This window comes from Solanum verrucosum, unplaced genomic scaffold (genome assembly GCF_900185275.1).
Source record: "Solanum verrucosum unplaced genomic scaffold, falcon-dt-bn FXZP01000042.1, whole genome shotgun sequence".
In the NCBI taxonomy this organism is placed as follows: Eukaryota; Viridiplantae; Streptophyta; class Magnoliopsida; order Solanales; family Solanaceae; genus Solanum; species Solanum verrucosum.
This window is the reverse complement of record NW_026020230.1, coordinates 373,519-388,407: the sequence shown is the minus strand read 5'-3', so window position 1 is coordinate 388,407 and position 14,889 is coordinate 373,519. Positions and strand designations below refer to the sequence as shown.

Genomic DNA, 14,889 nt, shown 5'->3' with positions numbered 1-14,889 from the left:
CTTTGCACAATAATCCTCTTAAGAAAAAAATTCATTATTACAAAATCACGACAAAAGTAATAGATATTGTATGAAGGAAAGCATATATGTAGTGGTATATAATACAACTTAATTTTGTGTGTCCCATTCAATAATTTTTCTTAACCAATTATACCAAATTTAAGTGGCAGATCTTATAACTTTAAATTATCCATTCAATTTTAAAAGGTTACACAAAACACATTTTATCAAATCAAGACGTCTTTTCCAACCAAAAAATATATAATAACAATAATAATAATAATAATTGAGTACAGATAGAGATGGCAAAATATAAATAAATAGAATACTCACAATTATATCAAACTTTTAAAATTTGCCTTTTTTGACTTCTTCGAATAAATAAAATCAGCCTCCTATTCTACATATACTTTGGAATAACAATAATAACTATATTAATTTTGGAGAGACATTTGGTTATTGCATGTACATGTTGAATCTGTGGAACAGCAAGAGTAGAGAGTTTGGAAAGTAGAATTGAATTTCGCTACATCAACAAAAAAAGTAATTCAACAACAATGTCAAGCAGAGACCAATTTTTTTTTTAATAATTTAATGTGTGAGTTTTCTCTTTTTATAGAGTGTCATAATTTTAAAATGTTTGGTGAATTGAAACTCAAAAATCCACTAATATATCATAAAAATGTGGTAATTATTTTTCAATAATTTACTGTGTGAGTTTTCTCTTTTTGATAGAGTGCTATAATTTTAAAATAATTGGTGAACTGAAACTCAAAAATTCAATAACATGTGAAGCACGAGTTACACTTGTGATCGTAAAAATATGATAAAAATCTTCAATCTTTTCCGTAGATTAGAAAACTAATTAAATAATATCACTCTTAAGAAAATTAAGATTGTTTAAAAATAATTTAAAAAGTATGCGGATGCTACACCAATTTTTGCCATCAATTTTTTTAAAGTACAAATATTTTGGGAGTTTGTCCTACAACTATCATTTTTTTGTTGATTATTTGGTAGTAAACTTTTTTGGTTTGAAGTTTTGTTTATATATATATAATTAAAAAACAATTAAAATTTTAAAATAATTTAAAATCTAAGTAGATATAAACAAATATATTTAAAAATATGATTTTTTTTTTCTCTTAGGCATATTTTTATAGAAATACAGTTTTAAAAATATAGAATCTAAAACTATTAAGACCGCATATTTTATAAAAATAAATAAATTGTGTTTATGAGTGAGCGGGGATATGGGGGCAATGGATGTGCGTAGTTTTATTATTATACTTTTCCTTTTTTTTTTCTTTCTCTTCTTACTTTATGCTATTTCTTTTTCTAAAATTAATATAAATATATACTTTATGTTTTAACCTTAATATTTACTTAATATTTTAATTTTAATTTTGATTAACTAATCTGGTTATATTTTATGTTTTAGTTTAAATTAATTATTAATACATTGACGGCTTATTAAATACCATTTAGGTTTTATGAAATATGATATTTTAAATATTCAATATTAATTTTTCTTTCTTTTCAAAATTCTTTTAGTAATATTAACTTTTCTTTCTTTTCAAAATTCTTTTAATATTGTCCTAGAAATTATTAGAATTTAAATTAAAATTTTAGAAAAAAAAACTTTAATAATATTGTAAATTGACAGCTTTTGGTATGCCAATTGACAGTTTCTTTTATTTATTTTCTTATTCTTTTTGCGTCTTTTTGTAAATTGATAGTTTTTAATAATTTTTTTGTTTTCTATTTTAAATTTAATTAATTGAAACTGAAAATTCGAGAATGTAATGAATTTTGTGTAATGGTGGGTTAATAATAATAATGACAAAATTAAGCATGTACATGTTTCTTCTCATTTTATGACTTCCACATCTTTAGAAGAAAGAATGATCAAATAAAAAAATTCATTAGATGATTTAATTTTGTACTAAACAAAAACTTTTAAGGTTAATCGAAAAACTCTATACCTACCCAATGCCCTTAAGATTGCTGACGACACTAGTTGAGTTTAAATGGAGAAACATTTTTTATAAGAATTCTTGTAGCAAATCTCATAATTTGGATTTTATTTATAATAAAAAAATATATAATAGAAAAGGAAATAAAGACTCTCAAGTTTTGAGTTTTACTTGGTGGAGAATTCTTCAATCTATGATAAAGTGTACTTCAACTCCGCAAAATCATAATTCTAATTTTATAATGTAGATAAAAATAATACATTCCGGAAAAAAAGAAGATAAAAATAATACGAATTCAGAAAGAAAACAAAAGGATGAATCAATTGAAAACACATTTCAAATTCATTTCGTAACAACACGAATATGAAGCTGAGAACAAATATATGATCTGCATTCTTCTTCTTTTTTGATAAAATTTAAAAGATCTTTTTTCATTCATAATTTTTTTTTTTTTTTTTTTAAATTGAAGCCCTAAAAGTTTTTCAAGAAAATCAATAGATGCAAAATGATACAGAGAATGTGGAAAAGAATGAAAAATCTATCTATATGACTACAAAGCGGGTGGAAGTTACAATACTTTTGAATTGGCAGTTTTGTTTTTTAAAATTATTGACAGTTTTTTTGTGATTTAAAATTTAAAGGCTCTTAAAATTTTATTTATTTGTTGCTTATTATTTTTGAAAAAGAAGCCAACGTGTGACAAATTTGGGTTCTTTGAATTGTTTTTTTTATTAAAAAGTATTTCAAAAATATTTAAAACTGCATATTTCGAAAGTATTTAAAAACTCCAAATTTACATTTTAATGGTGATTAAAAAAAATATTTTTAGGAAATATTATATAAAGAAACATGATAATATTTAGTTAGTTATTATTCACGTGTAGGATAAGTTATTTTTTAAAATTACCAACTAATGCAGATTTAAAGTGTTTGAAAATTTAAAATTTTAATTTTTAATACAAGAAAATCGAAATTTTTTGTAGTGCTGACATGTGACATTTTTTACTTATCCTTTTATATATATATATAAATAGATTAGATCCAAACAAATACACTGGCCCAAGGCCCAATACACCCAAAAATCTAGATTTCCTAATTTGATCCTATCTCTATCAGTTTGAAGCAAGCTCACTGTTCCTCCACCTTCCCTTTCTGATTTATTCTATGTTGGCTCAGAAATTCTCAGCCGGCGTGTCTCCATTGTCGATTATTGTTGAAGCTGAAGAGATCGATCGCCCAGCCGTGAAGACGGAGTCCACTCATTCCGTCCGGTAGAGGCTCAGATCTGTAAGTTAATAATAATCTTTGTGTGTGTTTTTATGGTTATATTTGTTTAGCTGGCAAGAGTTGATTTTTATTTTTTAAGCTTAGTTCTTTTATGTCTTGTGTTGATGGGAACTTGCTATAACAATTAAAATATCTTTGCTTATGGATTGTAAAGTTACATGAGTGTTGATGCAGTGACTTCATTTTGCACATATGAGCATCCTGTTTTGACTAGTATAAAAATCATCTCTTTTTTTGCTTGATGGTGCAACTTTTCTTTTGATATTTCAGGTTCTTCGTGCCATTGTTAAGTTCGCGCTCTCTACTGAAAACGTGGTTGCTAATAAACTTATTCGGGGTTCAGTGGTTGTACTTATACATGAAGAACTTTGGACGAAGGTTCGTTGAATTCTTGTGATCATACCAAGTTTGTGATGTTGTTAGTTTGTCTAACTCTTGAAGCATGTTCTCCAGTTCCAGTTCTTTAAAGTCAGCTGAAACTATGAGGCTTATCTTCTCCGTAGCTTGTGGAGTAATGTTTGATTTATTCATTGGAATTTCATTTTCCACTAGCTCATTAACAAGGTTATGGATGATGGCTTTGTTCAAAAGTTCCACCATAATTTGCAAAACAAGGCCATTGAATTGTCAGTCATGAGTCTAATTCCTAACCCCCCTTCTTTCCCCGGAACACATAAATTACTCCACTTTGTCCATTGTCTTCCTTTTCCTCCAATACAACTGGACCAGAAAAATCGGGCCACCATTTTCTGCACCTGCATTATAACATTATTCGGTGAGTTCATCACTGATAGGCAATGAGTCTCTGCCCCCGTAAGATAGTAATTTGCCTTTCCAGGCCTGAATCTTTGCCCCGATTCTTTGTACCATCAGATTATAATATGCCTTATGTTTTCTTTTATAAAAAATTGGACTGCCAAGGTATGTGAACGGAATGAAAGATGGGGTGAATTTATTAAATAGCTTTAATGTGAGGAATGAGTCAAATAAGACACACAGTGGCTTGTTTTTGGGGACACAGAATTGAAGAATTGAAATTAGGCTAGTGCTTGATCTAGGGTGGGGTGGGGGTAGAGAGGCTATTCAAGCTGCTATAGTCAAAACTCAAAAGCCAGGCACATGACCAATTTTCTAGTTGCTTGTGGATTGTATAGTTATGTGAGGCACTCGTTTGGTCTTTGCTGGCGTTTAAGGTTTTAGCATGGAGGAAATCTAGTGTACAAGGAATATTTTTAACAGATCTGTATTGGTTAAGAAACTTTTACTCTTTGAGTTTGTGTTTTATGGAAGAGGATGAGATGCTAAGAGCTTGAGTCAAGGTAGTTAATTTCTAATTTGAAGCTAAGTTTTTGTATCTGTGAAATCCAAGGGTCGTAATCTTGCTCACTCTATTTTTTCTTTTGAATTCCTTTTTCTCTCGTCATTGATTCTTGATTTTATCATTAAAATTATGGTACTTAATGTCATTAATAATTATTGATTCAGGGTTCATGCTTATTATACCACATGCACTCCTTTCTAATCAAAGTTATTTTGAAAACCTTATCGAAGTATTGCATATGCATTAATTTCACAAATAAAGTATGCTCAAGATTTTAAAAAAAGTTTCAAGAAAGAGTTCAAGAAAGGATATTTAGTTTTAAGTGCATTATTTTCAAGAAGTATTTCAAGAAAGTATTATTATCTTTAATTTCAAATGCATTATTTTAGAAGAGTTTGAAGAAAATATAATTTACATCAAATATATTTGGTGGGTGATGCATCTTAACTCTGTGATTGCAGTGCAGATCATACTTTTATTTTGATAATTCAGGTTCTTTGTGCCATCTTACAAAATGTTGGATAATTAATATGTTAGGACATATCACAATTGTTTCTTGTCACTTGAGCTTGTAGCATAATACTCTCTTATAAGGTTAAAAAAACTCAATCAGTTTTCTTTCTTCCTTAACCCTAACCCCCCCAAAATCCACCATTTCTGTACAAAGAATGAAGCATTCAGTACAACCAAGAAGCACAATATTAAGGGAGAATCACGAAACAATGTTGAGTCCAAACCCTAGCTCTACGAGGCAGAAATGGCTGACGCCACCGCGGTACCAGAAGAACAAGTCGTCTAAAGAGAATGCTCCTCCTTCAGATCTGAATTCTTCACCGGCTGTTACCGGTATGAAGATGATGAAGAGTCCATTGCCTCCTAGGCATCCTAATTCCAATCCTTTGAAGCGGAAGCTCAGTGCTGAATCCGGTGGTTCGGAGATTCGTGCTGTTGCTTCTGGATCTTCCGACTCTGGAGTTAAAGTTATAGTGAGGATGAGGCCACCAACCAAGGATGAGGAAGAGGGTGAAATTGTTGCCAAAAGGTCTCTAATGATTCTTTGTCAATATCCGGACACAATTTTACATTTGACTCTATCGCTGATGTCCAATCAACACAGCTAGATATATTTCAGCTTGTGGGAGCTCCTCTTGTTGAAAATTGCCTCGCTGGGTTTAACCGCTCAGTATTTGCTTACGGGCAGACTGGTAGTGGAAAGACATATACAATATGGGGACCAGCCAACGCCTTGTTGGATGAAAACTTGACAAGTGATCAACAAGGCTTAACACCGCGTGTTTTTCAACGACTTTTTGAACGAATTGAGGAGGAGCAAGTCAAACGTTCTGACAAGCAGCTTGCCTATCACAATGAACAAATCACTGATCTATTGGATCCTAGTCGGCGAAACCTCCAGCTAAGGGAGGATGTGAGAACTGGTGTATATTTTGAAAATTTGACTGCGGAATGTGTTTCTACAATGAAGGATGTGACAAAGCTTTTGATGAAGGGCTTGTCAAACAGGAGAACTGGCGCTACTTGTATAAATGCTGAGAGTTCACGTTCTCACAGTGTATTTACTTGTGTTGTTGAATCACATTGCAAGAGTATGGCTGATGGCTTAAGCCGCCTAAAGACGAGCAGGATAAATCTGGTCGATCTTGCTGGATCAGAAAGGCAAAAGCTAACTGGAGCAGCTGGAGAGCGCCTGAAGGAAGCTGGGAACATCAATCGCTCTCTGTCACAGCTGGGGAACTTAATAAACATTCTAGCAGAAGTTTCCCAAACAGGAAAGCATCGGCACATTCCCTATAGAGATTCCAAGTTGACATTTTTGTTACAGGAATCTCTTGGTGGGAATGCAAAACTTGCAATGATATGTGCCATTTCTCCAGCCCAGAGTTGTAAGAGCGAGACTCTCAGTACCTTGAGATTTGCCCAGCGCGCAAAGGCAATCAAGAATAAGGCTGTTGTCAATGAGGAGATGCAAGATGATGTAAACGTCTTGAGGGAAGTAATACGACAGTTAAAGGATGAACTGATAAGAGTGAAGGCCAATGGATCTCAAGCAGATCAAAGTGGAAATCATTCATCGGGGTGGAATGCGCGTAGAAGCTTAAACCTTTTGAAATTCAGCCTCAACCGTCCAATGACATTACCTCCTCTAGATGAAGATGGTGACACAGAAATGGAGATCGTTGAGGAAGCTGAACTATTAGGTCTCCTGCCGGGAGGAAGTAAAGAGCTTGGTATCTTGCGAAAAACTCTTTCCAAGAGTTTCTTGGTTGGTCCTTCTGAAGGATGTAACGAGGAAAAGCACAGCTTATGCAAGGGAGAGATAGGTTCTGAGGATGCAGACGTCACCATGGAGGAAGAGGTACCTGAACAAGTTGTCCAACCTGAAAACAAAGTTATTCATGGTGCTGGGCTGCAGAACTTGGAAAATTGGTCGATGGCTGAAGAACCAATTCACCAAAGTTGCGAAGAAGAAAATGTTGAGGCTGGTTTGAAGAAATCCATGTCGAAGAGGCTTGATAGTGATTCTTCTCAAGAGCCCGTTGAAATTGATTGTTTGCCATCACTGACCATTAATTTGCTCAATCAAGGAGTAAAAGGGGAACTGGTAGAAGAAATAGCTTCAGAGCAATGTGAAGGCTACAATGAAAGAACTCCTGAAAACTCTTCTAAATGTTCAGAGGGTGATGCAGCCTGTAGAGACGTTAGTGTAGTTACAAATGATATATCTCCTATTTTGAAATCTCCACTCCAAGTGTTTCACCAAGAGTTAATAGCAGTAGAAAAAGTCTTAAGGACATCATCGATGCTGAGTGCTTCTCAGAAGGATCTTAGAGAGAGTAAGCTGGATGAACCACATTTTTCCTTCGCAAGGCCTTCGAACAGTATTTGTTTGGACTCTCAAGCTAATCAGAGAAGTAAAAGTTGTTTTACATCGACTGAACATTTAGCTGCTAGTCTACATAGGGGACTTGAAATTATAAGTAATCGCCAGAGTACATCTTTGAGGCGGTCCTCGTTCAGATTTTCTTGCAAACCTGCTGATATTAGAGCAATTATTCCAGTTGCTAAAGTAGATGTTGGGGTCCAAACTATTGTTACAGATGATCAGTCATTTGAAGGAGGGTCAATTTTCTTGTGTAGTAAATGTAAGGAAAGGAATTCTCAACAAAAGCTTAAATATGCCAATGATGGCTCAAACATGCAATTGGTTCGTGTCGATGAATCACGGTTGGTACCTGCTGATGGATCACAGTCCTGCGAAAAGTTCAAGATTCAAGTACCCAAAGCTGTAGAAAAAGTATTGGCAGGAGCAATACGGAGGGAGATGGCACTTGAAGAAATATGTGCCAAGCAAACTTCTGAGATCATGCAACTCAACCGCTTGATTCAACAGTACAAACACGAGCGAGAATGCAATGCCATTATTGGCCAAACACGCGAGGATAAGATTGTTCGTCTTGAGAGCTTAATGGATGGAATTTTACCAACAGAGGAGTTCATGGAGGATGAATTGTTATCACTCACTCATGAGCATAAGCTTCTGAAGGAGAAATATGAGAATCATCCAGAAATGTTAAGTGCGAAAATTGAATTAAGAAGAGTTCACGATGAGCTGGAACAGTATCGAAACTTCTTTGACTTGGGTGAGAGGGATGTTTTGATGGAGGAGATTCAGGATTTGAGAAGCCAGCTCCACTTCTATGTAGATTCTTCACCGAAGCCATCCAAGAAAGGAAGTTCTCCTCTGCAATTAGCTTATCCATGTGAGTCAAGTGAGCCTTCGGCTTTATCCACTATTCCAGAGTCAACTGAGGAGAGTGCTGAACAGAGACTTGAAAAGGAGAGGACTCAATGGTCCGAAACAGAGAGTAAATGGATGTCTCTTGTAGAAGAATTGAGGTTAGACTTAGAAGCTAGCCGCAGCATGGCTGAAAAGCATAAACAAGAACTGATTTTGGAGAAGAAGTGCTCGGAAGAGCTGAAAGAAGCAATGCAGATGGCAATGCAGGGCCATGCACGCTTGCTTGAACAGTATGCTGAACTTGAAGAGAAGCATATGCAATTGCTTAAAAGGCATAGGAAGATCCAAGATGGTATAGAGGATGTCAAGAAAGCAGCTGCAAAGGCAGGAGTGAGGGGTGCTGAATCTAAATTTATCAATGCTCTTGCTGCTGAAATTTCAGCTCTAAAAGTGGAAAGGGAAAAAGAGAGGCGCTATTATAGGGATGAAACTGAGGGGCTTCACTGAGAGATACTGCTGAAGCTGTACAAGCAGCTGGTGAATTGCTTGTGCGGCTTAAAGAGGCCGAAGAAGCTATCACAGCTGCTGAGAAACGAGCTATTGAGGCAGAGCACGAAGCTAAGACAGCTTACAAACAGATTGATGCATCCAGACATAGTTGCCCCATATGACTATATTTTTATCTGGGATGAAAACCTAGGAGTTGAGCATTTCGATGCCAAGGAGTAAGTTTCGTGTATTTCCTGAGATTGATTAACAGCCTGATTTGACCCAATGTCTTAGTTTTTCTGAATTGTCTGTCCAACCCCAGGTACATTAAACTTGTCAAGAAGCATGGTTTAGAAATTTCACAGCCAGGTTTGGATCCCAGGAGAGGAACAACATGGCAGATGACAAAGAGAAGAGGTGATCGTGAAGTTCACATGCAAGAGCCAATAGTTATCTATTATGTACTTCTTGATGTTTTCTCTCTGGTTATTATTCTTATTCTTGCTTTATCTGATCAGGTTAACAGAAGAAAAACCAGGCAAATGTGCAGACCCTCATTTGCCTCCGTGTGCAGCGTATGAATATCTCTCCTGTTTTTGCTATTTTGTTTCACTTGTTAAGTTGTCCTTACAACCTCAGGTGCATTTTCTCTGTTACTTATACAAATATAAAAGGAATAAAAAAGGAAAAGAAATAAAAGCACTATAGAAATAGAAGCAAGTATTGAAATATCAGTTCAATAGAAACAGTCATGAATAGAATGCTCGTAACATCAGACTTGACTCTACTAGTTCCTGTCTAAACACTTATACTAGTTGTCTTCCTGGTTTGGGCGGGGAATTGATGACTGTGGTTCAACAGGTGACTCTTGGGTCTGTCTCTGGAGCAGCTGCAGCTGCAGCTGCTGAATCTGCTGCTGTTGGGATAACGTCATACTGGTGAGGTCAGTTATGGTTTTAGTTTGCGTTTTAAGGGCATCATCCTTTTCTTTCATTTCCTTAGCATGTTTGGTTTTCAATTGTTGAATCTCTTTATCCTTCTCATTTAAAGCAGCCGCACAACCGCCATAATCATCTTTTGCCGTGAGTAATCCTTCCTGATATCTCAGATCAAAAAAGGTATCTCTCAGCTGTGGATCATATTGAGCGACTCTCCTCTTCAGATTGCTTCTACCAGCGGCATTTGAAATGATCCCAAACTGAGTTTGCTTGTTTCTGGGAAAATGGGGTCGAAAAACACAATTGGGGCTACATTTAGCTTTAGAATTAGCGCAGGCTCCACAGATCAGCACCATCAGCCTGTTGGCCATGTACAGGGCCCTCATGGTTTACATTCTGTACTCCAACTGCAGGTTCTTGATTGTGTAGCTGCTGCTGAGATAGATTCTGAGGGCCACCATGGTCTTCTTCAGTGTGGCCTTCATCATGGTTTGGATTAGGAAGTTCTTGAATACCAAGATTTAGGAGATTCCCTGTTTCATTGAGAAAATGCAATGCTACCTGCTGAGTATTGAATGTTGGAATCTGATTCTGAAGGCTGCCCTCATGGCTTGGATCAGGAAGTTCTTGATGGTAAAGGTTGAAGGGATGTTGATCATTGAATAGTGAATTTTGATTCTGAAGCCCATGTTGGCCTTCTTCCGCTGCTGGAATCTGTAACCCATTATTAGAATGCGGCTGGCTCTGAGCATTGAAGAGCTGCCGAAGTGGGTCATGAGCTTGCAAGTAGGATTCATCTACATTCATAGAATTAGAAGCATTTTCCAGTTCAACATCAAACTCCTGCATTCTTTTTTCTAGTTCATTATTAAACTCTTCTGAATTTAACTCTGTCCCTGACCCAATATTAGTCTGTTGGCCTTCTTCAGCTAGAAAGTTGATGATCAGATCATCAGGTAAGTCATCAAATAGAAAGTTCATATCATCTAAATTTATTGCATTTTCTGCAACTTCAGTAGTAAACCCTTGTGTACCAAGTTCTTGGGGAAGATGCCTTCTTGTCCCTGACCCATCATCTCGAGAGTCATGGAATACATTTTCTGTATTTCCATCCATTAACTTCTTGATTTTTCTTGATCAGGTAGACAAATGCAGGAGAAGAAGCAGATGGATGCACTGTAAGTTTGTAAATGGGAGCGTGATAATTTTTCTTGATCAGGTAAACACATGGAAGAGAAGAAGTAGAAGAAGCAGATGGATGCACTGTTAGTTTGTAAATGGGAGCGTGATAATTTTTCTTGATCAGGAGAAGAAAAGAAGGGTTTAGCGGGAACGAAGTGATTTTGTTTACGTTGGTAGGATTTGAGAATACATTTGAATTTTTTTTTAACTACAGTTAGTTAGAATATTTTTTTTATATTTTTTAATCTTTAACTGCTTGTGAACTTATAGAGCAGTAATAATTTTTATTGAAGTATCTTTGCAATAATTTACTACGACTGTAATAACTTAAAAGTGGGCGGGGCCGATTTGAAAATTGAACGAAGTGCAATCACAGGGGCGGACCTACGTTGTAGGTTTTGGGTGCTCGAGCACCCACTGATCTCAACGCGTAATGCGTAAAGTTAGACATAAATTTTTTTAAAACCAGTATATTAAATGGTTGAGCACCCACAAATAATAAGGTGTCTTAGCTGCTTTGGTTTGGAAGCTGAATATCCAGCGCTCAGCACGCTGGAGTTCGGGGGTTCGAATCTCGGTTGAAGCATTAACTTTTTTCAGTTTTGTTACTCATATATTACTAGACATTTTCTCTTCTTTTTTCTTTTTTTCAATCTTCGCCCTTTTATCCGCTTAGCATTTCAATCTTAAATTTTTTATTTAGTTTATTTTTTCACTTTTTTAATTTCCTACATCTCATTTATTACAACATAAAAAACTTAAGCTTTTAAAACTTCAGAGCGTAAATATTTGTAATTGTTAATTTGCGATATGATACAATTATTCAATATCTTCAAAATATGAAAGGCTGTCGAGAATCGTACTACTAGAAGGTTCTTTTTCTAAAAATAAAAAAATAAAAATAAAAATAAAAATAAAAAAATAAAAAAATAAAAAAATAAAATAAAATATATATATTAATATTAATCGTAGTTCACTCGGTAACTTATGACTAGAAGTCTTATTTTAATAATAAGCCTTTTATTTTCACTTTAATTAAAATAATTATACATCTATATTAAGAAGTGAGCACCCATGATCTTAAAATTCTGGATCCGCCACTGAGTGCAATGCAGGGTGGGGCGGGTTGAGGATTTTGTGGGTTTGACTAAACCCGCTCCGCTCTGCACCGCCCCGTTGCTATTCCTTCAAATTTGGCACTTGTAATTATCGTCCTAGGGCTTTTCATGCATTCTGTGTGGTTGATCCAGATTTCCCCAAAATACTCCATTACATGCTCCTTCCAAGTCTCTATCTTGATCTAGTAACTTGTATTCATTCAATTAGTAATTGTATACATGCAATTGCATGATTTATTCGTCAATGAATATATAATCGTGTATACATTAAATTTTAATTTATACTTGTTTAATCAGTATATTATGTATCTAAGTTTTTTTTTACAAGAATCGTATGAAAATTTTCTTTACCCATGAAAATTAATAAAAATGGCAAACAACAAAATCTAAATTTTCACCCAATCCTTTTTGAAAAAAAAATCTGATTCTACATATGACGAAATTCTTGATTTATTGGATAAGAGAAATTGCATGATTATGTATGAAAGAGAAATTAAAGTAGATAACAATGGCTAAATAAACGATTATGATTAACATACACATGGATTATTTTTTTTTAATTATTTTTTTAAGCATACATTGAGAAGATTTAGGAATGGAAGGAAAAAAATTGAACTATGAAGAATTTAAGAAAGAGAAAAATGGAAAACTTTAACTTATCGCAGTTGACAAACCATGAAGAAAGAGAAAAAGTGACAAAATAAAGGGAGAAATAAATGAGTTATGGTTGATGGTTTCATCGAAAATTAATTAAAAGGGTTTTAGATAGTTTGTCAGATTGAAATTTGATTTAAATATGATAGGGTCATTTTTTATGTCAATTATATTTATGTTAAATTAGGAACATAATTACACATTATGATTTAAAATGAATTGATATAAGATAATGATATAAATATGTATTAATTTCATCCGATATGGAGGAAGGTCTAAGTCAACACATGAACTTAATACTTCATTAGAATTTTAGTCATTCATAGATTACAAACTCAATAACCACTATAATCATAGTCGAATAATTTTTCATTTAAATTCATTTTCAAGATACAAAAAAAATGTCTAAAGAAATAACTTTATCTAAACGACCTCAAATTGTAAAATCATTTCATAATTGTTAAAAATTTTAATTTGAACGTTTTTGATGAACCTACTAATTTCAAATCAATAAGAGTTTAAGAATAATATTTATCTCCAAATATGTGATCAAATTCAGATTCAAATGATTTAAGAAAAATAGCAAAAACTCTTATATAGTAAGAGTCGTACTTATTCTTTTTCTCCTTTTCTTTTCTTTTTTTTTTGCTTTTTGTCATTGTTTTTAAAATTTGATTTTCTCTAAATAATTACACATTTAGTGAGTTTTGTAACTCCGATCAAGATTTAAAATATTCATTATTTATTATTTGTATAATAATTCTTTGATAATTAAAACAAATAAAATGACGATATAATTTTTTATCGAGTTGTTTGTTGAAACATTAATATTGATTGCTTTTTAATTTTATTATTACGATTTTATATATTTATCTTTTATTTGATTAGAAAATAGTTAGTCGTTCTTTCCTTTGTATTACTATTGACATGCTTTTTGTTATTTTTCATATTTTAACCTGCACAAAAATAAAGGCTTTTAAAAAATATTCCGTACTTAACAAGTATGATTTTTTGTTAAATAAATCATATTGAGGAATGATTTAAAAAAGGTCTAAGTTCAGTACTTCCCCATATAAAATAAGCATCCTTCTTTTAAAAAATGAGGAGGACGGATTATTTACTTTTCATTTGATGATCTACGGCAAATAGAAAATTAAGCAGAAAATTAAGTTAGTATTTTTTTTCCAAAATATAAAACATGTTTTTTTCACCCTAACAAAATTGTATCTTATAAATTGAAACAATTATGATAAACATTTTAAAGTTTTTACCTAAGTATTGATCATATTTCTTCTTTTTTAGTATGTGCTAATTTATAAGAAAATTTTGTCTTAAAAATAGTTATTATGATCGCGCTTCGTGCGATCATGTTAACTAGTAAGTAAATAAGTTCATATTTTTTCACGTAATTTTATCTATGTTGAGTTAAATCACATTAATCTTTTTATAAAAAGAAAAAAATCCCAACAATGATTCATTTTGAGGGCAATTTTAATTGTGTGGTTTGCTTTCATTTCGATTTGTATATATTCTTTCGAGTGGTTAATAAATTTGAAATTTGAAGAGTTAGTTGCAGAATAAATTTATTCTGCAATTTAAATATTTAGTTTTGTTTTAAAAGTAAAATAAGATGTAATTGGATAAGAAAAAAAATAACTGAACAAGTTAGCAACATATTTTGCTTTATCATCCAAAAATATGTTTTATTCTTAACATAATAATTTATAGGAGTATATAACAAGTAATTCTTTAAATTTTCGAAATACTATAATTCTTTTGCCCATGTAAATTATTCACTTTTAAAAATATTTTTTTTTGAAAATTAATATTTAGTTATATTAGAAAAAGTACATTCAAATTCGTAATATTCACTATAAAAATATGGTAAAAATTCAATTTTTAAAATTTCAATTGAAGTGAATAATATTTGATTTTCATAGCCATACAATCACTAGTATTTACGGTAAATGGTCAAATATATTAATATGTTGTTGGAAACAGTTTAAATATACCCATCGTTATACTTTGAGTTCAAATATACTCCTCAAGATATACTGTGACACAAATATACCCTTAATTTTAACAAAGTAACGTATATCAACGTAAGAATTAAATAATTCACTGCTAATTTTAATACCCAATTTCTCTAAGAAATTCGCCAAATTTA

The 14,889-nt window shown here is 33.0% G+C and overlaps 1 pseudogene; it reads left to right on the top strand.

Annotated features, from left to right (window-relative positions):
- The first annotated feature begins 5,252 nt into the window (after positions 1-5,252).
- On the top strand, positions 5,253-9,772 carry LOC125831989 (kinesin-like protein KIN-12B; annotated as a pseudogene).
- Positions 9,773-14,889: the final 5,117 nt, after the last annotated feature.